The sequence below is a fragment of the Adiantum capillus-veneris genome, chromosome 12, assembly GCF_014529385.1.
Source record: "Adiantum capillus-veneris isolate H3 chromosome 12, ASM1452938v2, whole genome shotgun sequence".
NCBI classification, from domain to species: domain Eukaryota; kingdom Viridiplantae; phylum Streptophyta; class Polypodiopsida; order Polypodiales; family Pteridaceae; genus Adiantum; species Adiantum capillus-veneris.
Window position 1 is genome coordinate 105,484,575 of NC_140942.1, and position 26,312 is coordinate 105,510,886.

A 26,312-nucleotide genomic window follows, 5' to 3' on the forward strand; every position below is an offset into this window, starting at 1 on the left:
CTAGCCCCTTATCTGAAAGTAGCTCTAGTGGCACCCCAAACTTGCAACATATTTCATCGTACACAAATTTTGCCACATCCTTTGCAGTGATTTGGTTTACTGCTATAGCCTCTGTTCATCTAGAGAGATAGTCCACTGCAGTCAAAATATAGCTTTTGCCCCTGCTTGTGATAGGTAATGGGCCTATTGCATCAATCCCCCACTTTTCACACACATCAAACGCCATAATGGTTTTTCGTAGCTCTGGCTTCAACACTCTCTTCCCAAATGCTTGACACCTATTGCAAGACCTACACCAATGGCGAACATCCTTGTGAAATCTAGGCCATACATACCCCTCTTGCAAGATCTTATGCAAGGTGATCTTTAGAGAAAAATGGCCACCACATGCGCCTTCATGATTCTCTTCTAGCACTCTATAAAGCTCCTCCCGCCAAGGCACACGTCTCAACACGAGGCAGCACCTTTCATGTATAAGACATCACCAATCAATTTATACCTGTATGCTCTACGCACAAAGCCATACTTCTTAGACTTCTGTATGTCCTTCGGAATGATTCCTGTTAGCAAAAACTCCTCTTCTTGAGAGAAACTTTCCCGGCCATGATAAAGAGGTAAATTGGTCCTCAACACAAATAGCTCCCCAATCATGCTTTGAGATGCTTCATGTGCCTCTCCATTTAGAGCACGTTCAATATGTCTGATGCTCCATGATTCAAACTTTTTTAATAGGCCTTTAATTCTAAAACACATTTCCTTCAAAGAGGTGTTCTTGCTCTTCCACACGCCTAGGACTTGCTTCACAACTAACAAGGCATCACCTTTTATGCTCAACCTTCTAACCCCATGCTTCAAACAAATGTGAAATCCAGCTTCCAATGTAGCATATTCAGTCTCATTGTTACTATGCGCATCCAATTTGAACCCTCTCTTGCATACTAACTTCCCCTCTAGATCATAAAGTGCTATACCCCGTGAAGCCGCATCATGGCTCTTCCTATATGAGCCATCAAAGAACAACACATATGCATTGCTGATCTGTGGCACTTCTTCAACTACCCTTCTCACTGCCTCTTCCTTAACAAGGAGGGGATTCTTCTTGTACGTCAACAAATCAGCTAGGGTAGCCCTTGTACTATGTTCCACTAGAAAAGATAACTCAAAATCTTGTAGCTCAATTACCCATTTCTTCACCACATTTGACATGTTAGTGCCATTAATTAGCTGTGGCAAAAAGGCATAACTCGTGAAGAAAACAAAAGGTCGTGGTAGCAAGTAATGACGAAATTGTCGACAAGAAAATATTACACTGGCCATCACTAGCTCTACTTCTGAGAATTTTCTCTCTACTACCAGCTTCACTCGGCTTGCACAATACACTGGCCTCATATAATAGCTGCCCTTCCCCTTTTGCAATAGCATGGCTCCAATGGCATCATCCCCTACTGATGGATTTACATAAAAAACTTTCTCCCAATCAGGAGCCTGCATGGATGACAGACCCCCTAACACATCTTTGACCTCTTGAAACACCTCTTCGCACTTGTCATCCCATTGCAATGGATCATGCTTTGCCACTTGTTGTAACGGATAAAGGAGCTGTGAAGACAATGGAATAAACCGCGCCATGTACTTTACTTTGTGTATAAAGGTTGCCAATTGCTTCGTACTCGTAGGTGATGGAAGAAGAATAATAGACTTAACCTTGTTTGGATCAACCTCAATGCCATTTTCTGACACCATATGGCCCAATAACTTCACCCTTGACTGTGCTAGATGACCTTTCTTTGGATTTAGTTGTCCTCCACATTCATCATATCGAGCCAATACCATTTGCAGCTTCTCATGGTGCTCAGCCCTACTGCTATACACACAGAAGTCATCCATAAAAGCTTTAACACAACTACCAATGAAAGGTTCCAATACCCAATTTTCTCTCTCTTGATAGAAAGATGGTACATTTAACAACCCAAATGGCAATACCGTGTAGCAATAGCAGCCCCATGGCATACTGAAAGTTGTCTTTGTTCGGTCTTTAAGAGCAATCTTCAATTGAAAATAGCATGAAAAACCATCACACACACTGTACCTCTCATAACCTGCCCCACTGAATCCAAGATCTGATCAATGAATGGAAGAGGATATGGGTTCTTCTTAGTGGCTGTGTTTAAGGGTTTAAAATCTACACAAATCCTCTACTTACCACCATTCTTTGGACTGACTACTACTGGACTCACCCACTCTGTGGTCTCCACTGGGACTATGAACCCTGCCTTTAATAGCTTGTCCACCTCTTCCCGCAAGGATTCCATCTTCTCTTGACCCATCCTTCTTAGCCTTTTCCGCACTGGCTTAGCACCTTCTTTCAGCTCTATATGCATCTCTTCGCCCTTGAACCCTCTGATCTCTTCATATGAAGTAATGAACAAATCAGGAAAACTAGCCAGCATGTGCAAATAGATCTCCTTCTCCATAGTTGAGAGGTCTCCACTGATCATTTGTGTCATCAATTCCTGCTTCTTTGACAATTCCACCTTGGTTTGCATCAGCCCTTCAATCACTTCATAAGGCCCTTCACTTTCATCTTCCACCTCATGTGCAAATGCAACTAAACCAAACTCCTGGATTCCTTTGTCCATCAAAAGAAATGCAGCATCATCATCCTCATCACTGCTGGTAGTACTATCATTGTTCTCATCAGACACTGTGGAATAGTCTTCATCACTAGACTCATCCTCATCTTCATAAAGCTCCTCCAGTTGTTTCCTTGTGTCCATATTGTATAGCTTCTTGGCACCTGTCTTTCCATAGAGGCTAATCGTACCACGTCGCCAATCTTGAACAGCTCCCACTGCACGTAACCATGGTCTGCCCAATATAATAGGATATGCTCCCAACCCCGCTAGCATCACATGAAAATCAACCACTGCCTTCGCATCATACGCCTCCACTTCTAAGCTCTTTACAACACCCAAACATTTTACTTTTTGATGGTTTGCCAATCTAATCCGAAACCCTGACACCCCCGTCACTGTAAGACCCATCTTCTCAACACATGAGTGTGTTATGACACATATTTGGGCTCCACCATCCACATAACCTTGTCCCAGATTTTTTCTTTTGTGCCACACATCTACTATTGGGCAAATGTCTGGTATCTCATCCATCGCCAACACCTTCATTGAACCTCTCTCTAGCTCTTTCTCCATTGGGTTAACCATCCTCTTCCACTGTCTCTTTAGCTTAGGCACCATCTCTATACGCTGCTCAAAAGTAACATCTGCCTTCCTGCTTGTCAGATCCTCCTTCAAATCATAGCTTACTTGCAAGGAGCCCTTCTTTTCCTCTTGGCGTTGACATCCTCGCCTTCATGGCTCTTTCCTTTCTTCTTACTAGGACCTGGGGCACTTATTCCTTCCTTGTCCTCTGTGGTCCTCTTCCCAATAGGCATCACTAATGTATCCTCTAGCTTTGATGCCTTCTCCAAGGTAACTACACTTATCACTTTTGTCTTTCCCTTTTCCTCTTGGGTTAATCCACTGGTTCCTTCATCTCCCTTAATTTCGATGCCATAATCATTTGATCTAGTTAACACCTATCTTGGAAATGGATACATGTCTCCCTCCATCCTTGGTGGCTTTTCACGTTGTGGGCTGATGTGGCCCAACTCTCCGCAATTATAACATGTGGGCGTCTACCTCCAGAACTTGCCATTGCTTTGTCCACCACCATTCCTGGGTCTTTCCTCACCTCCTAGCTGATTTGCAAACCTCTCTCGACCTCGATTGTTTCCCACTTGACCTAGCATGTTTAGGCTGAGATTCTTCATTAAATCTACTACTTGACTCATGTCTTGCCTTAGCCCATCATCTTGCACTGCTGTAGTGACCGCTGATGGCATAACCTGAGGAGTAACAGGAACCACTGGTTCATGATGAACCCCTAGCATATGACCTTGTGAAGAATCCATAGGCTGAAATTCAGACCTAATGGGCAAAGACTCTACTCCTAGCTAACTCATTTTCCTCAGCTTCCACTCTTTGTTCCTTGCTACCTCCAGTGCATCTTCATATGTCCTAGGATTCTTTAGCTCCACTCTCCAACGTATATTCTCCCAAAGACCAACCAAGAACCTATCCTTCTTCATCATGTCAGGGAAGGGTACCTGTGGTGCTAAGGCCTTGCACATCCGCTCCCATGCCAATGAAAACTTACGTATATACGCATCTACTGGCTCACCTTCCTTTTGCACCAAACCTTGTACTTCTTGCCACACTTTGTCAGGATCTTCAGTCTTCACAAACTCCACTTCCAATCCATGCCTTAGATTGTCCCAACTCAATCTTACATGTGGATCAACCACACGCAACTCCTCTTCAAATGCTTTGGACCAAACTCGTGCATCACTCTTCAAGCAAATTTGGAGAAGGCGTAACATCTGCACCACGTCATGAATTTGGTTGCTAATGCAGGCAACCTCCATCTTTTCTAAAAAGTCTTCCACATCTTCATCACTTCTTCCATGAAACTCCGGATAAGAGAAAGCCATGGCTACCCAAGTTTAATGCTTTGAGAACCCCTTCGAACACACGTACAAGAACCCAAACTTTTTACTGACCCCAATCCCTAGAAACTTCAATAAAGCTCAACCTTAGATAAGGACAAACACATGCACATCAAATGAGTTTTCATAGTTAATCATCGGAATTACAATAGGCAAAGTACATTCCAGGATCTCTCTTAATCTTCTTGGCCCGAACATAAAGACTATGCGCTGCTGGAAAAAAATATTCCTGGACACATGAACATTTATTTGGATTCTCTGAGTTAAATGAAAAGGAGTGAATTGAGGGCCATTTTGATCATCCATTAAAGTCAACCATGTAGCTCCCAAGAAAGCACACCTGTCTTATCCTCTGATTTTGCCAAAATTTCAGCAGCATAATAGCATAAATGGCTCAAAAGACCAAAAAACCATCCATCACAACTTGGAAAAATTTGGGCAGAGTTTCCCCAGAAGTAGAGCAGTAAGAACCCAAAATATAGATTGTAGATGTATGCATAAACTGCCAACAATAGAACTCGAGCATCAATTAGGAATCATTAGTCCATAGCCTATGGTGAGGTCACGAAAAGGGTGCTCCAGCTACCTGTATCACAGAAAGGATCGCCACATTTGAGAATCCCCCAGCTCAATAAAACCTCATGCTATCGACCCTCACACGAAGGCTTATGAAAATCTCGTATAGTCAAGTCTCAGAAATGACTATCTTCGATACCAAGTATCAAAATGGCTAGGACTTCCAAATAAAACCAAGTATGGCTCCACAAAGGCGTACAATGGCAGTTTCCACAAGTAACATACAATACCAGCAGACAATGCGCTCAAGCAGGGGCCAAATGATGCATACCCACGGCAACTGCAAGTGACTTCCACTGCCAGTGTATCACTCTACTCTAGCTACCTGTACCTCTCCCTGTAACCTTTAACCTATAGTCTGCAACCTGCAATACCGAATCTCAAACCTTGAAGCTCGAAGTAGAAGGTACTCGAAGAAGATCCTCCGTGGGGGCACCAAAAGAATGTGATCGTGATGGAAACACACAAAATTCCTCTATAATGACCCATCACACACTCTTGAGATAAAAACACACACACAGACACACACACACACACTATGGGGCACCAATCGGCTTACACAACCCTCCTGGCTGAGATAGGGAACACAGCGATGGAGTGAGAGGAGAGAGACTATCCACTTGCCCACTCCACACAGACACACACACACACACACACACACACACACACACACACACATTGAACAAACTCAGCTCATGAGGAGAACTTCTGATATTTAGATACAAATGATCTTGGGACAACACCAAGGGGGCAAATAGCTCCACAGTATGGGTAAAATAAGACAGATACAATCACAAACTAGAGCAGAAGCTTCGCTCATAGGAGAAACTTACACAGCCAAAAAAGCAGAAAAAAATTGAGAAATTTGGGCAAAATGGACAGTGCCATCGTGTCCCGAACGGCCCAAAACCAAAGTCTACAATGTCAAAGTGCTCAAATCCGACCTCGGATGAGCAGTTTACGGCCAAAACAGGCTCCAAAAACAGCAAAAACACACTTGCGGCTGTTCCTCCTCTTCTCTCCATGTCTTTTCTGGTCTCCTCTCAGGTTTTTCAGTTCCCACACTTAGCTTTATTAGTTGGGCACCCTCGGCCTTTTAGATGACCTCAAACGGACCCCGAACAGGCCAAAAACTGACCTCGCAGTGCATAGTTGTCACCTTTTTGCATCATCCACACACCTGGCACTCAACTTTTTTCAATAATGTATTCCTCCACCACGTGAAGTGGCCCCCAAAAGATGGTCCTCATGATGACCTCTCTGCATAATTATCACAAGGAAACACCCACGTTGTGTCCGTACTTTTCCACGTGCAAATATTGACCGCATTCGGCCTCCTCACGCCACTAGATGCCATCTGACGCACCTGCTTACCTCATGTCGTCGGCCCGCGGATAGCTTCCTCGAGAAGTTTTACGTGCTAGAAACTCCTCATTATTATAGGAAAAACACACTGGTACTAGTAATAATGAAAATCGATGCACTATGTACATGTTGTCCTACCTGTACACATGTGGGCCCCACGTAAGCACCTGCTTTGGAAAATGGGCAATCCTTTATTTGATGCACCATGCATGTGTATGTACATATGCTCAATCCCTTGCTCCAAAAAACTCCTGACACCGTGTTGTAGATGTGCGTGTGTGTGTGTCCTATTCTTTATGTGTATGTGTATGTGTATCTTCGTGCGTGTGCTTTTTTGTTTGTGTGATTGTGCACGTGTACATGATTGTGTGCGAGTGCGTAATGTATGATTGTGAGTGTGTGTGTGTGTTTATAGCATGTGTGCATGTTTGAGTATTGCGAGGGCATGAGTGTGTGTGTGTGTGTGTGTATGTATGTGCAAGAGGGTGTGAGTGTGTGTGTATATGTCTGTGTACGAGGATGTGAGTGTGTGAGTGTGTGTATATGTATGTCCATGAGGGTGTGAGTGTGCGTGTGAATGACTGCTAGGGAGGTGAGAGAGAGAGAGTGTGTGTGTGTGTGTGAGACAGTGCGAGCATGGGGAAGGGGCGTGTGTGAGAGAGAGTGTGAGCAACGGGGGGGAGGGGGGGGTTGAACGAAAATGGGGGAGGGTAAGAGGGCGTGGTGAGAGAGAGAGAGGGAGACTAAGAGGGAGAGCAAGAGAGACCCCCCACTCTCCCTTGCTCTCCGAAGTGGCGAGGGGGTGGGGGCTGGGTCAATGGGGAGGGGGGCAACAGGGCCCCCCTCCTCTTCTCTTTCCCTTCATAATGGAGGAGAGAGTGGGGTGTTGTCGTGTCGCTCCACTTCCACTATGAGAAAAAGGGCTTAAGGATGCACCTGGTGCTTGTTTGATGTTTACCTGTTAGTCCTACAGTGATGGGGGATGATGACTCACTAATGTAAAAGAGAATGTATAACAAAAATGGGTTTTGAGGCTAATAAATGTGTTATTGATGCCTATAAACTGGGATGCTTGGGAATTGCCAAAGTGTGAGTTTATGGGTTGACTTTTTAGTGCCCAAAGTGGTCTCAAGGCCGGTCTTTACGGTTTGTCAAATCGGAGTCCGAATGGAAAAGATATGGGCAGTACAGTATTTTAGGGGGGCTAGATCTGCTAATTTTGGACAGTCTCGAGCTGCGGTCCAGGGTGATTGGCTCAATTTGACAGGGTTTTGGTTGCTTGACCTTGATGCAAGCTTCTTTGCATGCTTTACAATGCTCAAATCAGAATTGGAATGCACAAGTTATGGTCAGAATGGTTTTGGCTCTAGTTACCTGTTGTCTCTTGCAGTGCATTGAAAGCGGGATATGTTAATAAAATTTTGCTGGGTGTTACCGTGATCGATACATAATCCAAATGTTGTGTTGGTTAGTGCCTTGGCTGACATGTATGTCAACAGCGGTTTACTACAAAAAGCGATAAGGGTGGTGCCCTCACAAAGGGGGGGATAAGTTCTTGATGGAATTCTCGTCCAAAAAGTCATCACTCGGAGTGCTTTGAGTGCGGGTTCTGTTTGGGAGTGCCTTGGTTGATATGTATGTTGAATGAGGTGTACTTCTCAAAGCACAATTTGTTTTTGACTAGCTTGTGTGCAAGGTGCAGCCTCTTGCAATGTGTTGATCGCACGATATGCCTTAAATGGCTATGGCAAGGAAGCTCTTTGTCGTTTTAACTGGATGAGAGGTGGCCTTTCTCCGTATGCATTCACCTATGCTATATTGTTTTGACCAGCTTGTGTGCAAGGTGCAGCGTCTTGGAGTGTGTTGATCGCACGGTATGCCTTAAATGGCTATGGTGAGGAAGCTCTTTGTCATTTTAACTGGATGAGAGGTAGCCTTTCTCCAGATGCATTCACCTATGCTATATTTTGAAGGCTAGCAGCTTATGAGAGACCGCTCGCCTTAAGTGGACACCCATAAGGGGGCCAATGGGGTGACCGTCCCATTAAGACACAAAGAGTTTTTTTCTTTTTTGAGTGAATGGATAAGGAAAAAGGTGCAAGGAATGGCGTGGGCAGTGAGTGTCGCAAGGAAGTCTATTTTTAAAGATGAAACGTGAATCCTTTTCTAATGTATTCAACTATGCTTGCCTTAGGTAAAGTATACCTTGGTACTATTTTGCAGATGGCTTCATTCATGGAGCAGATTATTGGTAAAATTCACATTACCTTCAGTAAAGATGATGGAGATCAATTGTGAGTACTTAGCTATGATGAATTTTGGGAACACATTTCTGCAATAAGTAAATCTAAAGCAGATGTACCTTTGGAAGTGGCAGATTTAGTTCCAAAGGATCATGTTTTGAACAATTTAAAACAGGTGAATAACCAATATGCTGCTAAAGCTGAAATTAATGGCAATTTTTCAAAGACTCCTTGCATGGCAATTACGCCCATTAGTGGCTCCAATAAATGAAGGTGAAGATTGTGCAACAAGTGTTTTGTAAATTAGTGACCTCAACATGGATTATTCTCGAGGAGTTTAAGAAAAATCTTTACAGGGTATTGATGGAGTTTTTAGCATCATGGAAGCATGTGACGCCAAACAGATCAACATGTTTGCTGAAGATGATTGCATAGATAAAGCTGTGTATATGGTGACCGATGAAATGTAGGAAATTGTGGAGATAACACAAGATGTGCATGAGAATGTAAATGAAGCTATGTGTGTTGCAGACGGCATGTTTATAGGTGTTGATGTCATAGAGCATGAAGAGGATGCTATTACTGATGATTTCTTGGCAGGATTTGATGAAAATGACCGTAAGGAACAACGTTCTAATGTATGCACCTATTCAGAGGGTGTGCAAGAAGAACCTTCATAGGGTATCAATGGATTTCTGGGTATAGAAGCATGTAAAGCAGAAGATGATGAAGAAACATATGAATATTTCTTGGATAAGTTTTATGTGCCTAAATTTTTTGAATCGACTGAAGTGCAGGATATCCAAGGAGTTTTTTCTTGTATGCTTTTTCTTGAACTGCAAGAGGAAGCAATTTCTAGCTCTTTGACAGATGATGCAGATTTTCAAGGCTCTACTAATCTAGTGGAGGGTGTTACAGGCTAAAGCTGTTTCCCATTATCAAGCTAAAAGCCCAAGTAAAAATGTCTCTGATACTATAGGTACAAACTGTTCAAAGTTTCTTGATGGCTATGAAGTCAGAGGGGGTGATGATGGTAAGTCTCTTCAAAGAGTGTCCAAAGAGTGTACAATTATCTTCATTTTTTTGGACAACGTACCGGCTATGGTTGGATTTGGATGCTTTTCCTAGTGATGCTTATGGCACTAATGTTGTGGATGCTAGTAAAAGGGAGTCAATGCTCTTTAATGCTTGGTGGTTATAAGTTAAAGTTGCCAAAATTTTATTGGATGTGGGTGTTGCAGTATGCTTCAGGTGAAGCTCTTGTGTATTGTGGGGCCCACTTGTGTTATGTGCTCTCAATGGTGTTTGATCCAGGAGATTCTAGGGATCTTGAAAAGCAGGTTCAATACGGATGGGTCCTTTTGGGTGCTTGATGTTTGATTCAAGAATAGCAGGCTTTCATTACATGTGTTTGATGTTGGATGAGACAGATAATGTGCGATCACAAATTTTATGAAGATCCACTATTTGGACAATTTGTTCTTATTCCATTTGATCCAGGAGGGCCAGATGATGTCTATGGCTTGGGGCAAGGCGTTTCTATGTGCCATGACACATGGAACTCATTGGGATATGTTCCAGTGATTACATTTTCTTTTATTCAGGATGGGTATGCTTTATGAAGCCACAAATTGGAAGATTTTATTTAAAGCATGCTTACAATGGGACAGTGATTGGGTAAATACATGTGTATAGTTATAGTTTTTGATAATGGCTGGCACATGCCGGAGGATGTGCAGGTTCACAGGGGGTGGATGTCGTGTCGCTCCGCTTCCACTATGAGAAAAAGGGCTTAAGGATGCAATTGGTGCTTGTTTGATGTGTACCTATTCGTCCTACAGTGATGGGGGATGATGACTCGCTAATGTAAAAGAGAATGTATGACAAATATGGGTTTTTAGGCCAATAAATGTGTTATTGATGCTTGTAAGCTAGGATGCTTGGGAATTTCCAAAGTGTGTGATTATGGGTTGACTCTGGAGTGCTCAAAGTGCTCTCCATGCCGGTCTTTACGGTTCGTCAATCGGAGTTAGAATGGAAACGATATGGGTAGTAAAAATATTTTAGGAGGGCCAGTTCAGCTAATTTTGGACCAGCCTTGAGCTACGGTCCAAGGTGATTGGCTCAACTTGACAGGTTTTTGGTTGCTAAATCTTGATGCAAGGTTCTTTGTGTGCTTTACAATGCTCAAATCAGGATTGAAATGCTCAAGTTATGGTCATAACAATTTTGGTTGCAGTTACGTGTTGTCTCTTGCAGTGCATTGAAAGCGGGATATGTTAATAAAATTGTGCTCGGTGCTACCGTGATCGATACATAATCCAAATGTTGTGTTGGGTAGTGCCTTGGTCGACATGTATGTCAAAACTGGTTTACTACAGAAAGCGTAAAGGGTGGTGCCCTCACAAAGGGGGGATAAGTTCTTGTTGGAATTCTTGTTCGAAATGTCATCACTCGGAGTGCTTTGAGTGTGGGTTCTATTTGCGAGTGCATTGGTTGATATGTATCTTGAATAAGGTGTACTTTGCAAAGTACAAAAAGCTTTTTGACCAGCTTGTGTGCAAGGTGCAGCCTCTTGGAAATCGTTGATCGCACGGTATGCCTTAAATGGCTATGGAAAGGAAGCTCTTTGTTGTTTTAACTGGATGAGAGGGAGTCTTTCTCTGGATGCATTCACCTATGCTATATTTTAAAGGCTAGCGGCTTATGACAGACCGCTTGACAGTGAGTGTGCAAGGAAGTCTATTTTTAAAGATGAAAAGTGAATCCTTTTCTAATGTACTAGTCTGGCCGGCCGCCTTCGACGGCCTCTCTCTCTCCCCCTCTCTCCCTCTTTATCACGTGCAAAGGGGCTTTTTTTAGTTTTGGACTTTAGTCTTCAAGTCGCAGATTGGGACATGTGTAAAGGGCTCCCCCTTCCGCCATATTATGTTAGTAGATTCACTTATGCTTGCCTTAGGTAAAGTATACCTTGGCTTTTGGTTGCCTTTGGTTGTCACGGCGCCGTGACAACCAAAGTGTGGGTGGATAGGGCAAGAAAAAGAAGGGGAAGATAACGAAGAAGATTGAGGAAAAGAAGGAGACGAGGAAAAAAGGGGGAGGAATCCATGCTCAAAGGAGAAGGGGGAAGAGGGAGGACTCTCGACCTCGACTCTCCTCTCACTCTCGACCTCGACTCTCCTCTCACTCTCCCTCTCTCTCTACCTCGACACGGGAAAAAAGGAATAACGGAGGTCAAACACAAGGAGAACTACGAAGAAAAGAAGAAGAGCATGAGAAGAGAGTTTAAGGCCAACAAGAAGCAAATGTAAGAACTCTCTCTCTCTCTCTCTCTCTCTCTCTCTCTCTCTCTCTCTCTCTCTCTCTCTCTCTTGTCGGGAAAGGCATCGAAGTAGGTGTCGAAGGGAAGGAGAGTTCGAGGAGGAGGAAGGAGATCAAAGAGATAATTGAGCAGGAGTGGAAGCGGTTATGAGAAAAGGAGGAGGAGAGTTGAGTACAAAGAAGCAAAAGAAACTCAAGGAGATTAGAGAGTGGGAGGAAAAAGGACTCGACGAGGCAAAAGGGGGAGGAGGCCACGCTCAAAGGAGAAGGGTGAAGAGGGAGGGCTCTCAATCTTGACCCTCCTCACACTCTCCCTCTCTCTCAACCTCGATAGGAGAAAGAAGGCACAAGCAAGAGAAGATAGGGTTCCAACTCGTGTCTTTTACTACACGATCAGGTTTTTCTGGCATTGGACATTGCAACACCAAGTGCTCCCAAGTATCTGAGGTGTTATCGTCTGGTTCACACTCATCTTGGATACTCCTCCTACCCCTTGAGCATGCATTTCTTTTGAAACTCATTGTAAAAAATGGACAAGGGTACAAAGAATTTTCTCCTTGTCTACATCCTAATATGCACTTGATTGTCTTTCAATCTCTACCCAAGTGCCATTCAACTTCAAACTCCCCTAGTCCATCTACAACTAGTTTCTCCCCACCTAGCTGTGCCTTTTTGACATCTGTTATCCATGGTATGCGATCAAAAATCCATCAAAGCACTGCATGGGTCTCCTTGGGAGCCTTAATTGCACCAATCCATCAAATTTCTTTCTTTGAGTGGACACTGAAAGATGCGATGCAAACTTCCTCCATAGATGTGTGCTTTGCTAAAAGCATTGATTTGTGCATAAGTGTGACACTTATCCTCTCTAGTCTTTGTTGCTTCACAACTTGGCACTTTTCAAGCTTGAGAACAAACACCAACTTAGTTCCCAACATTGCAAGAGATGAAAGGTAATAAGTGAAGGTCATACAATGATAATGAAAGGGGAACGTCACATGATTCTCTCCTCACCATTAGAAGGTAGTGCATAAAAGACGACCATTGCTTGTTGAAGCCTCTTCAAATCGACAAAACTATTATTTGAGATAGAGTAAGAAAACCCCTTGTCAATATTATTTGCATTACTCCTTGCATTGGTAGCTTTCTTAGCAAATCCTAGAGATTGTACAAAGATAGATAAGGGCATTGTCTCCTCAATGTGCAAGTAGTGACCTAGATGGGAGAAAACACCTTCATTAGAGGCCCGTCTAGCAAGTTTAACCTTATGTGGCATAGGGAGTATATTCTCAGTAATTGCTCGTTCCCTCAAAGTGTCCTTGAGAAGGCCATGTACTAATGCCCACTTCATCACCTGCCTTATGCACATCAACATCACTCACAAGATTAGAAATTTATGCATCATCTTCTTGAGATAGAGTAAGGAAACCCCTTGTCAATATTATTTGCATTACTCCTTGCATTGGTAGCTTTCTTAGCAAATCCTAGAGATTGTACAAAGATAGATAAGGGCATTGTCTCCTGGCTGTGCAAGTAGTGACCTAGATGGGAGAAAACACCTTCATTAGAGGAATGTCTAGCAAGTTTAACCTTATGTGGCATAGGGAGTATATTCTCAGTAATTGCTCGTTCCCTCAAAGTTTCCTTGAGAAGTCCATGTACTAATGCCCACTTCATCACCTGCCTTATACACATCAACATCACTCACAAGATTAGAAATTTATGCATCATCTTCTTGGTTACAAAATCATTGATTTGTTTTTCTCTCGATGTGTGTAGCAGTTCTATGAAATCTACCTTCTTAAGGCAACTACTAAGAAAATGGATGGGATCTTGTTGGATTTTGCTACCACATGTATCTTAGATAAAATTCCTACAATAAGTATAAGAAACAAAACAATCACCACCAAAGTGACTTCATACATGTAGGAAATACGATATGGTATTCCAAAATGCACCTTGTAGCTGTAACCCTTCTCTATTGAGCACCACCTTTGGGAGCAAGAGTCTCTATGGTTGACAAGCTCCTCTTACGCTCCCTTGCACCTAAAGGCATCTCTCTCAAACGCAATATGGTACCCTCAATCTTTTCAATCGTACCATCCTTCTCTTCCACATGTTGCTTAAGATTTTGTGCTTCTTTCTCCACATGAATGATTGTCTCGTGCAAACCAATAGTGCTATGAGCAAGAACTTGGTGTTGATGCATCCAACATTGAACACTATGAGCTCCAATAGGGGACAGCTGCTTGCAATAGCCAAGCAGACCTTTCTCCCCTCTACCTACGTATTGCAAGAAGGTAAGGATGCTCTTGAATTTTGGATACACGTTAACCAAAGGGTAATTGGGATAGAGGAAATCATCCACCCAAAGGTCCACATTGGTGTGACCTGCACTTTGGCATTGTTATGTTGTATGCAAGTCGTAGGGCTTGGAGGGTGCAAAATCTCTTAGCAATCAGATACGTACGCTTTTTTGTTTTTGATCGTCACAATTGTGATGTGGATGGGAGATTTGTAATGTCATTTAGCTCTGAGGCGGGGTTGTTAAGTATGGAGCCTGATTTACCCTTGTAATTTTCTGTGGTAAAAGCGCACATTTGTAAGGCCCCCATTATGAGGAGAAGCCATCGTGTGTGAAGGAAATTCACTCACCGGAAACCAAAATTTTCACGGACAAGAATCAGGTTCTCTAATGTATGCTATGGTCTGGACAAGGCCAGACATTGCACATGCAGTGGAAGTTGTGAGTAGGTTCATGGACAACCCAGGTAAAGAGCATTGGCAAGCTGTGAAGTGGATACTTAGGTATCTAAAAGGGACAACAACAAATGCTTTGTATTTTGGAGGAACTGATATTTTTCTAGAAGGGTATGCTGATGCAGATATGGCAGGTGACAAAGATACTTGAAGGAGCACTACTGGCTATGTGTTCACGGTTGGAGGCACAGAAGTAAGCTGGGCTTCAAAGCTGCAGAAAGTGGTTTCACTTTCTACCACGGAAGCAGAGTATGTAGCAATGACGGAGGCAAGCAAAGAAATTATGTGGCTCCACAGATTCATAGAAGAGCTTGGATTCAAACAAGACAATTGTGTCTTGTACAGTGATAGCCAAAGCACTATCCATCTTGTGAAGAACTCAGCCTTTCATTCAAGGACAAAGCACATTGAGGTGAGATATCACTTCATACTCACTCTTTTGGAAGAGGGACAGCTAAAGCTAGGAAAGGTGCATACAAGTGAAAATCCTGCAGACATGTTTACAAAGGTGGTCAACAAGGAGAAGTTGAGCTTTTGCTCATCTTCAATCGGCATTCAAGGATAAGAAGCCAGAATGGAAAGCAGTCACAGGTTTGGTTTGGAGATCAATCTCCAAGTGGGAGATTGTTAAGTATGGAGCCTGATTTACCCTTGTAATTTTCTGTGGTAAAAGCGCACATTTGTAAGGCCCCCATTATGAGGAGAAGCCATCGTGCATGAAGGAAAATCACTCACCGGAAACCAAATTTTTCACGGACAAGAATCAGGGGCAACTTTAAAGGCCTCGGGGGCGGAGGCCCCCGAGAATTTTTTTTCGCCGGAATATTCTTTTTCGCCGGAATATTATGGTCGGATGGCGGCCGGAAAATGGTCAAAAAACAACCAGTCGGTTGGCCAGTGGTCGGTAGTCAATGGCCGATGGCCGGTGGTCGGAAGTCAATGGCGGGTGGCCGGTGGTCGGAAGTCATTGGCCGGTGGCCGGTGGCCGAATTCAAAAGCGGACTTGTCTTCTCAAGGGCGGCCACACATGGGCGGATTGGAGGGTCCGATTTGGACTTATTCGCACAAGGGCGGCTACACATGGCTGTCTCTCATAAGAGAGGGTAGCCCTTTTGGCCTATAAAAGGAGGCCATTTCTACACACATTTCATAGTGTGAAGTTGATGCAACAAGGTGACTGTGAGGTGGTGAGAGTGAAGCAAGGCGGGAGCTCCATTAAGGGTATAATCCCTTTGTAAACTACTTCTTGTTTTGAAGTACTAAAGACATTGAGTGGCTACTTTCCCGTGGACGTAGCCCACATTGGGTGAGCCACGTATATCGTGTGTACTCTCTCTCTCTCTCTACTCTATAATCTCGTGTATGTAAATCTGTCTCTCTCCATTAAGTAATCTACTCAATTATCTATTTAGCTACGTCTTATTTCCTAACAGGGGTAAGAGCAGACAGACCCCAGCAGCCTCTACACCAGGACTGCGCTCCACAACCTGCTCATGAAGGTACAAAACAAGGGGCACCACCTAGCTTGGGTTGTAGCTAGGACGCAAGGAAACAAAGAAACCATGGTAATGATCTTGACAAGCTAGTGAGCCAATCAAACTCTAAACGTAAGAACGCTAGCAAGCGTGGGGGGGGAGAGAGAGAGAGAGAGAGAGAGAGAGAGAGAGAGAGAGAGAGAGAGAGAGAGAGAGAGAGAGAGAGAGAGAGAGAGTATAACAGGGCCTTTTGTGCTGCTGCGGCGGCGGCAATGGGGTAGCCATGTGTGAAAATCATAAGGAAATAAATCATTAATTACACAAATGAAAGAGAGAGAGAAAGATAGATAGATAGAGATAGAGAGAGAGAGAGAGGTGGCATAAACAGTGGCAGTGTACTTAACATAGTAGGTAATCAAGTACAAACAATAAGATGTATGAACCAAAACGCAATGAGAGGGGGCGTGGCAACGCCGATGTACCAGAGCTTCTTCCTTCGACAATGGGGGTGGTGAGCTTTATCCGTTTTTCCCTTGCAGTGTACTTAACAAAGTAGGTAATCAAGTACAAACAATAAGATGTACAAACCAAAACGCAATGAGAGGGGGCGTGGCAACGCTGATGTACCAGAGCTTCTTCCTTCGACAATGGGGGTGGTGAGCTTTATCCTTTTTTCCCTTGCGCTTGGGGATGATCAAGCGATTACTGATGGTGAGGGTGCTGACAATGACCGATGCACGATGATGATTGTGATGGTGATGATGGTGGTGGAGTTCACGATTTTGGTGCTAATAATGGCGATGTTGACTGTGGTGCGATAGTGTACACGATGGTGAGAGAGTGAATGGTGTTGGCTACCCATTTGATGCATTGTGATCACTTTGTGTTGTGCACTAGGCACCCCTTTGTGTGTCCCTTGCCCGTGATGTGTAATGTTGTGCTGTGCACCACTATGCACCCATTCCCAGTGTTCACTTATGCTTCCCAATGTTCCCCAGTGTTGTGTGTTCTTCCGATCGTGGTCTCTCTGTCCGTGAGAGTGATGTGCCAGGCTCTTTTACAGCCATAGGGGAGCATATTTTAGGTTTTTTTTATTGCTTATTCTTATAGACATGTTGAGCCAGGCACATGGCCCTGATGCCCACAAGAGACCTTGTTTTGGAGATGGGTGATGAAGCTAGATGCTCCCTTCAGTGTGTGGGTGGCCACCGCAACTAGAGAGAGAGAGAGTGTGAGAGAGAGATAGGGTGGGAGAATGGGCTTTTTACACTGGGTGTGATAGTTGTAATTAGCTAGAGAGAGAGAGAGGGGAACTTTCACCAGGGTTTTGTCCATGATTTTTAATTGCAAGAGAGGGTAAAAATGCTAGGGATGTTGATGAAGGCCGCTACAAGGAAAAGCGGGGGTAAGTAAGTACATACAACAGTTGTCCTCTTTGATTCTTGATTTTGGGCGATGTCGATCATTGAGCCCTGCCATGAGTTGGCATTTGGGCGATCCGGTGGCCTCTTGCCTTCAGTGTCGTCGTGGCGTTCGGGCCCGGTTTAGCGTGACTTGAGCGGGTAGTGTTTGTAGTCTGTCGTGTCTGTTGATGTTGCATTGCTGCTTCTGTCCTTCTTTTTGTGCCACGTATGGCTTCTTTTTCCTTTGCCATGTTGTAGACGTGTGTGTGTGTGTCCTTTTCTTTATGTGTATGTGCATGCGTATCTGCGTGCGTGTGCTTTTTTGTGTGTGTGATTGTGCCTGTGTACATGATTGTTTGCGAGTGCGTAATATTTGATTTTGTGTGTGTGTGTGTGTGTGTATGTGTTTATAGCATGTGTGCATGTTTGAGTATTGTGAGGGCATGGATGTGTGTGTGTGTGTGTGTGTGTATGTATGTGCATGAGGGTGTGAGTGTGTATATGTATGTGCATGAGGGTGTGTGAGTGTGTGTGTGTGTGTGTAGGTATGTGCATGAGGGTGTGATTGTGTGTGTGTGTATATGTATGTCCATGAGGGTGTGAGTGTGCGTATGAACGAGCGCTAGGGAGGTGAGAGAGAGAGAGTGTGTGTGTGATAGTGCGAGCAGGGGGGGAAGGAGTGAGAGAGAGATTGTGAGCCGGGGGGGTGAGCGAGAGTGGGGCAGGGTAAGAGGGTGTGAGTGAGAGAGAGAGGGAGACTAAGAGAGAGAGCGAGAGAGAGCCCCCGCTCTCCCTCACTCTCTGCAGTGTGGCGAGGGGGAGGGGGCTGGGTCAACGGGGAAGGGGGGCAGCAAGGCCCCCCTCCTCCTCTCTCTCCCTCCATAATGGAGGGGAGAGAGGAGCGTTGTCGTGTCGCTTCACTTCCACTATGAGAAAAAGGGCTTAAGGATGCACCTGGTGCTTGTTTGATGTGTACCTGTTAGTCCTACAGTGATGGGGGATGATGACTCACTAATGTAAAAGAGAATGTATAATAGATATGGGTTTTGAGGCCAATAACCATGCCAGTTTTTATAGTTCGTCAATCGGAGTCCGAATGGAAAAGGTATGGGCAGTACAGTATTTTAGGAGGTGCAGTTCTGCTAATTTATGACAGTCTCGAGCTGTGGTCCAGGGTGATTGGCTCAATTTGAAAGGGTTCTAGTTGCTAGATCTTGATATAAGCTTCTCGATGTGCTTTACAGTGCTCAAATAAGAATTGAAATGCTCACAAGTTATAGTCAGAACGGTTTTGGCTGCAGTTACGTGTTGTTTTTTGCAGTGCATGTGGGATATGTTAATAAAATTGTGCTCGGGGCTACCGTGATCGATACATAATCCAAATGTTGTGTTGGGTAGTGCCTTGGCCGACATGTATGTCAACAGTGGTCTACTACAAAAAACATAAAGGGTGGTGCCCTCACAAAGGGGGGCATAAGTTCTTGATGGAATTCTCTTCCGAAATGTCATCACTCGGAGTGCTTTGAGTGCGGGTTCTATTTAGGAGTACCTTGGTTGATATGTATGTTGAATATGGTGTACTTCTCAAAGCACAAATTGTTTTTGACCAGTTTGTGTGCAAGGTGCAGCCTCTTCCAGTGTGTTGATCGCACGGTATGCCTTAAATGGCTATGGCGAGGAAGCTCTTTGTCGTTTTAACTAGATGAGAGGGAGCCTTTCTCCGGATGCATTGACCTATGCTATATTTTGAAGGCTAGCAGCTTATGAGAGACTGCTCGCCTTAAGTAGACTCCTATAAGGGGGCCAATGGGGTGACCGCACCCATAATACACAAAGAGTTTTTCTTTTTTTGAGTGAATGGATAAGGAAAAAGGTGCAAGGAATGGCGTAGGCAGTGAGTGTGGCAAGGAAGTCTATTTCTAAAGATGAAAAGTGAATCCTTTTCTAATGTATTCACTTATGCTTGCCTTAGGTAAAGTATACCTTGGGACTATTTTGCAGATGGCTTCATTCATGAAATCTCAAGAATTATAGATGTGGAAATGGAGTAGATTATTGGTACAATTCCCATTACCTTAAGTAAAGATGATGGGGATCAATTGCAGGTACTTAGCTATGATGAATTTTGGGAACACATTTCTGCAAGAAGTAAATCTAAAGCAGATGTAGCCTTGAAAGTGGCAGATTTAGCTCCAAAGGATCATGTTTTGGGCAATTTAAAATAGGTGAATAACTAATTTGGTGCTAAAGCTGAAATTAATGGCAATTTTTCAAAGACTCCTTGCATGGCAATTACGCCCATTACTGGCTCCAATAAATGAAGGTGAAGATTGTGTAGCAAGTGTTTTGTAAATTGGTGACCTCGACATGGATTATTCTTGAGGAGTTTAAGACAAATCTTTACAGGGTATTGATGGATTTTTTAGCATCATGGAAGCATGTGATGCCAAACAGATCAACACGTTTGCTGAAGATGATTGCATAGATAAAGCTGTGTATATGGTGACCGATGAAATGCAGGAAATTGTGGAGATAACACAAGATGTGCATGAGAATGTAAATGAAGCTATGTGTGTTGCAGATGGCATGTTTACAGGTGTTGATGTTGAGGCGGTCCGGGGCGGGCAACAAGAAGAGCAACCTCTAGACACCCTTCAAGGCTCCCGTGCTGCTCAATGGGGCTGGGGCACAACACAACACAAACCAAAACAACAAACCCCCAGCCAAATCCCAACTACACAAGGGGCACCACCTAGTTTAAAAGCGAACTAGGACGCAAAAGAGGAGAATCGTTAGAGAAACCCACAAACAAGCAAGGAATTTACACTAACCCTAACACCAATGGAACACTCTCACACACTAAAACACGAGAGAGAGAGAGAGAGAGAGAGAGAGAGAGAGAGAGAGAGAGAGAGAGAGAGAGAGAGAGAGAGAGAGAGAGAGAGAGAGAGAGAGATAGTGCTCGGGCTGCTTTGAAACGAATCGGCAATGATCAAGCAAACACAATTATATATGTAAGAAAGAGAGAGAAAGGGGGAGGGGGTGCTTGTTGCATTAAAACCTTCTTACAAATCTGTCACGACAAATCAAAGTGAAATTAGTATTTGTTCAACATAGCTTGCGTAAATTTCACCACAACACATCACAAGAAAAGCCACCCCAATCACTGTCTTAAAGCCAGGGGAGTCCTCTCCACCCTCTCACCCTCTTACAGTATGTGGGATTTATGGCTAGATTGATGACAACACCAGAGACAAGCTATCAAGAACTTAAGAAAAAACACCAAGACACTTACGCATCATTGTTGTCCATTACTTCACGTTGGAAGGGAGACAAAATATCCAAGCTTAGTCCAAATCCACCCTCCTTGATTCAGTAAATGTTGGGGCTTACACTAGTAGGAGAAATGATAGATTTCCTACTCTCAATTGAATGATCACTCTCTCTCTTAGAATGGCATAGAGTTCCCTTGCTAATCTCCTATTACAACACATGCACGTGCATAAGACAATGAGCTTCCACTCAAGAGCTCCTTCTAGAGAGGTTGAGCTTGGCTTCTCAAGCTATAGCATAGTGCTCTTGCTTATGGCTCTCCCTTTTGTGCTAGCTACACCCTCCTTTTATAGCAATTTTGAAGGCTAGGGTTACTCCTCTAACCATGGTTGGGTTAGATTTTCAGCCATTTATCTAATTTCTTTTGCTTGGAATTATCAAGAAGTTGGTGGGGAAAGAGAGAGGAGAGAAATGGAGGTGATAGGACTTTTCATAGTGGGTTAGTGTTAGTATAGAGTTAGTATTAATTTACAAATGGAATTGGATATTTACAATGGGAGTATCCATGTAGGATACAAATAAGGAAGAAAAACTCTTAAGAGGTAAGGAAAGTTGGATTTCTTACAAGGTTGATGCTCCAAGTGTCTTGAGTATATACGTAGGGCCAATTTTGACGCTTGTTGACGGTCCACTAGCTTTGACGGTACATTTTTTCTCCACTCTTGACCTTCCTTGAGAGACAAGGTAATTGAAGCTGAGTAATCAACCACCATGATGCTGTCTTTTAAGAGAAGAGACTGAATTTTGTGGTTTTTTTGATAGATATGGGTAAATTGGAGGAGGAAAAATGAGACTAGGTGGTCAATTTTGGAATGGAATTGTGTGTGGGAGGTATGAGTTCACCATGGTTTCTCTTATTCTTCAAGGTTGAGGAGAAGGTGAGTAGGGTGCAGAGAGGAGTGGTGAGAGAGGTGGGGATGATGAGTGGAGAAGTGTGTGTGAAAGAGGAAAATGATAAAGTGGAAGAGAGAGTGTGGCTGCATAGCATGGGAAAACTGGGGTCCACTAATAAAATCATAGCTCACAGCTCGTAGCTCAAAAAAAAATGAAAAAATTTGAGGCAAAAGTTCAGCCCACGAGCTACAACTTTTGTTTGTATCACCTTTTCAAATTCGCAGAGCAAGTGAACTTTAAAAATTCAGCAAAACCGACCGTTTTTTTCCATTGCACAAGGTCCTTGTGGGGTCCTTCTTTGGATGATTCTTTTGAATACCTCCAAGAGTGAGCCCTCCATAGTGCATGTATGCATGCCACCTACCCTTGACCTTATTTGGTAGGTCTATAATTGAAGATATTGTTGAGATTATGATATAAGTGAATAGTACAACTAAGAAAATCAAATATTGAGGGGTCTAAAAAATATGTACATGTCAAATATAAATAATATAAGTGGAAAAAAATATAAAGGGGTCAAAAGAAATCTCTCTCATTATGAGGCTACCATAAAAAGATAAATATTTTTGGTGTTCTAATTTTTTAGAAAAAAAAACAAAATAGATGTAGGAAGGGAAAAATCACAATAGTGAAAAAATATACACATAAATAAAACTAGTTTTTTTGGATTTTTGTTGGGGTGGAGTTACACCAAATATAAGAGAAGCTTACATGAAAATATTTCTATATGGAATAAAGAGTATGAAAAATGGTAAGAAAAAATTGTGGTAATGGTGAGGCAATGTACAGAGCATAAATAGCACACACCTAGGTAGAAATATTTAAATAAATACCAAAATAATTATGAAAAAAACTTTTATTTAGGCCCTATATACAAAGAAATATTTACATACGCATGGGCCATAATATACTTATATTTTTTATTTTTTTGGCTCAACTAGCCCAATGACTAGCTAATTGAGAGTTTTTTATTTCAGTAAGGAGATATGGGAAAAGTCGCCTAACTCACACGCACCTATATACAGTGAAAGGGTGAGGGTAACCACAGTGTTTGAGTGATTTGATAGGGGGGGGATAACTCACTATGGCAATCATAGAGAGCCGAAAAACGGCTATCATTAGCCCTCCCCCAGGATGATGGTATATTCATGTACCATCATAAAGAATCTTTTCCAAAGAGAGTGCTTCAGAGTCCTTGACAAGATCTTCATTGTTTGGCTCCTTGGAATTTTGGTTTGTGTTACACTCATGCTTCATGGAACAATACTTACATGGGATAGTTGCCTTTTGCTCTGGTAGATCCTTTGGTAGAAGGCGACTCAAGTAAGGCTTCAAGCGATAGCCATTTACCTTCTTGGAGTGCTCTTTCCCATTCAAGTCCATAAGTTGATAGTAACTTGAATTGAAAGCCTTCTTGACTATGTATGGCCCCTGCCATCTTGTTTCAAATTTGGCATCAAAACGATTATCGAGTCGATTGTCATACCTTAGCACAAGATCTCCTTCATTGATGCCTTTGTCCTTCAGTTTCTTGTCAAGCTTCTCCTTTGTCTGTGTGGCTTTCCTCTTATAGCACTCGTATGTTGCTTCTCTTTTCCACTCAAGCTCATCTAAGATAAGCAGTCGATCCATCCATACCTCTTGATCATCTTGTGCTCCTTTGCCATGAAGTCGCATTGTTGGAATGTTGAGCTCGATAGGCTGCAAAGCCTCTTGACCATAGACCAAGTGAAATGGTGTGAACTCCGTGGCTTCCCTATATGTGCTTCGATATGCCCACAAGGCACCATCCAAGAAGTCATCCCACAACTTTGTCTTGTTTTTCACCATCTTTCTAATGATGCCTGCAATGACACCATTAGCTTTTTCTACCAAACCATTTGATTGGGGATAGTAGGGTGTACTGTGACGATGTAGAATGTGAAGTTCTTCACAGACTTCTGTGAGCAATCCCTTTCTAAACCCTGGACCATTATCAGAAACAATCTCCAAAGGTGTGCCAAATCTACAACAAATGTGAGTGTAGACGAATTTGCTCACTGTCTTCTCATTTACCTTTGCCACACTTTGTGCTTCCACCCACCTAGTCATATAGTCTACAGCCACTCGAATGTAGAGTTTACCATTTTTTGTCCTAGGCAGAGGACCCATAGCATCAATGCCCCACTTTTCAAACGGTCCATTTGCAAGCACGATTTTCCTTGGACCATAAACCAATCTTCTATTCCCATTTACCTGACAATTGTGACAACTTTTACACCAATGTTGGACATCCACATGCAGACTTGGTCAAACATACCCCGCAAGAAAAATCTTCTTCACAGTTAATTCTTGGGCAAAATGACCACCACATGCTTCTTCATGCAAACCTTTTAGAATGGCTAGAATTTCCTCAATAGTTGGTAATCTTCTGCATACTTGATCCCTCCCTCTTTGATAGAGGGAGCCTTCTAGAAAGAGATATGTGCTTGCCTTCTTCATGAGTCTCCTCTTCTGAGCCTTCGTGAAGTCTTGTGGAAACTCGCCCTCCAAAATGTAGCTAATAATGGGAGTCAATGACTCCAATCCCTGGTATCTCGGTTGCTTGACAGTTGCTGCCACCATGATGACCTGCACTTCTTTCTCAACACATGTAACTACTTGCTGTGCAAGTAAATCGGCATCTTCATTCTGTTTCCTAGGAATATGATATAGTTGCACTTCTTCAAATTGATTAAACAATCTACGAATGGCATGAACTTTTGTCAGTAAGCTTTCATTCTTGCATGCCCAAATACCTAAAATCTGTTTAACAATGAGAAGTGCATCTTCCTTCACCATGAGGCGTTGTATACCATGGCCAATGCATATTTTTAAACCATGAAGTAGTGTGTCATATTCTGCTTCATTGTTGCTAGTTGAACTTGGTAGATTGAACTTCTCTTTCATGACCACCTCTCCACTTGGGTTGAGCAACACTAGCCCTCCCCCTGCTTTTCCTGTGGCTCGACGAAAAGCTCCATCAAAGAACAAGGTAAAAGCATTAGGAATACTTTTTGGTGGTGGCAATGGTAGGGTCTTTACTTCAGGCACCTTAATCTCCTTTTCATGCACCCTATAAGTGAGAATCCCTGCCAATTGTGCACGCACACTATCTTCTACCTTGAAACAGTATTGAAACTCTTGCAACTCCATAATCCACTTTGAGATCCTAGTACTAAGATTCATTTGAGATGACACCCAAGGGAACAAATTCTCTGCGGTGAGGATTACAAAAGGTTTTGGGAGCAAGTAGGATCTAAACTTCCTTATCGCAAACATGAGAGAAAGCATCATGAGTTCTGCTTCTATGTAGTCTCTCTCCAAAGCATTCATGACCCTACTAGCAAAGTAGATGGGTCGCATCCTTGTACTGTGGGGATCTTGTTGTAGCAACACAGCACCAATTGTTTCCCTTCCAACACTAGAGCTAACAAAGAATGTGTACTCCCAACAAGGAGGCATGAGTGTTGGTAGCTCTGACAAAATGACTTTAATGTTACAAAAATACTCTTCAAGCTCATCAGACCATGCAAATTCTACTTGTTGTGTCAACTTTTGCAAAGGATGAAGCAACTCTGAAGCTAAGTGAATAAAGCGTGACATATACTTCACTTTTTGAATGAATGATATGACCTCTTTGAGATTCTTGGGTGAGGGGAGCTCAATAAGAGCCTTTGCCTTTGAAGGATCCACCTCAATGCCTTTATAGGAAACCTTGTGACCAAGCAAGATCACTTCATCCTCAGCTATGTGACACTTGTCGGGGTTGAGTTGACCTCCCATGTCATAGAGCTTCTTTAAACCTTCTTCTACCCTTTGTAGATGCAATGATTTTGAGCTATAAATGCAAAAATCATCAATAAAAACCCTAATGGACTTTCCAAAGAATGCTTGAAACACCATGTTCATGAAGCGTTGGAAAGTTGCAGGAGCATTTGTCAGGCCAAATGGCATGACTCTAAAAGCATAACAACCCCAAGGAGTGATAAAGGTTGTTTTCAATTGATCCTCCAATGTGATACCTATTTGAAAGTAACCCGAGTAGCCATCACACATAGTGTACTTCTCATGACCAGCTACTTCATTTAGTATCTCATCCTGAAATGGGAGGGGAAAGTGATCTCTTTTTGTTGCCTCATTAAGTGGACGATAATCCACACACACCCTCTACTTGCCGTTTTTCTTAGGAGTGACAACAACGGAAGAGACCCACTCTGAATTCTCCACTGGATAAATGAAACCTGTTGCTAGAAGCTTTCTTACCTCCTTGAGTAGAGCCTGCTCCTTAATGACTCCTAGCCTTCGTAGCTTTTGAGCCTTAGGTGTGGCCTCTGGCTTCAACTCAATCTTGTGTTGA